The 1,104-nt window shown below is 41.6% G+C and overlaps 1 protein-coding gene across 1 annotated transcript in view; it reads right to left on the bottom strand.

The window, feature by feature from the left end:
* Positions 1 to 214: 214 nt before the first annotated feature.
* zbtb10 (zinc finger and BTB domain containing 10) overlaps positions 215 to 1,104 on the bottom strand; it is a 26,871-nt gene continuing 25,981 nt past the window's right edge. The window contains exon 5 of the mRNA XM_062529158.1: positions 215 to 1,104. This exon is cut by the window's right edge and continues 787 nt beyond it. The gene's annotated coding sequence lies outside the window, so the exon portion shown is untranslated.

Here is a 1,104-nt window from a genome sequence, read left to right as displayed (position 1 = left end):
TGAAGAGCAGTTAGCATATTAGCATATTAGCATTATCTGAGTCGGAGGAGGCGGCCCGGCGGGAGCAGACCCGGCCCAAGCGCGGCTGAAGCGCGGCTCAAGCGCGGCTCAAGCGCGGGCCACATGCGGGCCGGCCATGGCCCCGAGTCAGCCCGGCTCCAGGCTGTTGATTATTACCGTATACAGCGTGTAGGTCCAGTATCTCAAGATAAGCATTACAGCACCAAATGTCTCAGTCATTTGGCAAAAATTCAAGCTTTAAGTGAATGTCAAAATGCTCTATAAAGTGTTACGGTGACGCGTGGGTCATATAAAGCTAGCAATAGTAATTCCCCTTAAAATCTTTAGTCTTTTCTTAAACTTTTACTTTTTTTATATATAAAATGCTTTTTTTTTTTTTTAGATTATTTATCTCTCTTTACACTTTTGCTCTAGGTTTCTCTCTCTCAGCATGGTTCAGTAGTTTCGTGTGTGTGTGTGTGTGTGTGTGTGTGTGTGTGTGTGTGTGTGTGTGTGTGTGTCCTGCACTGTCTTGGTGTGCTGTCTGCTTGGCACGGTGGCTCAGCCTCCATAACTTAATGCATAAATAGGGCTGCAGCGTGAGCGGCCAATCAGACGTTTGGATCCAAGACGAGTGCCAGGGAGCGATCAGAACAACAAATAGAATTAGAATCATCATCGTCATCGTCATCACCATCATCATCACCATGGTAATAATAAAAGGAATATAAAATAATCTGGATTTCTTTCAGGACAGTGACACGCCACGAGCCAAAGAGAAATATACAATCTTCCTGTTGGCTATAGATCCATAACTCTCACTTTAATCAATCTTTCTTGTGCACTCTTTTCTCTCTCTCTCTCTCTTTCTGTCTTTCACTCTCTCTCTCTATGAATCTATCAAAGCAATAGACGTTCAGATTTGACAGAAGTCAAAATGAAACGGAACTTTCGAACAGCAGACACACAACGACAAGAAAAGAAAAGAAATTACATATCATTCAGTAAGACCATAAAAACGTTTTTTTTTCTTCATAAATTAAATAATTAACATTTCTTTTTTAAGATGATTGGCCTATCGTAACTTAAAACGCTGTACACTGT

This window comes from Sardina pilchardus, chromosome 24 (assembly GCF_963854185.1).
Source record: "Sardina pilchardus chromosome 24, fSarPil1.1, whole genome shotgun sequence".
In the NCBI taxonomy this organism is placed as follows: domain Eukaryota; kingdom Metazoa; phylum Chordata; class Actinopteri; order Clupeiformes; family Clupeidae; genus Sardina; species Sardina pilchardus.
Note: the sequence above shows the minus strand (reverse complement) of the source record. Positions and strands in the feature narration are given on the sequence as shown.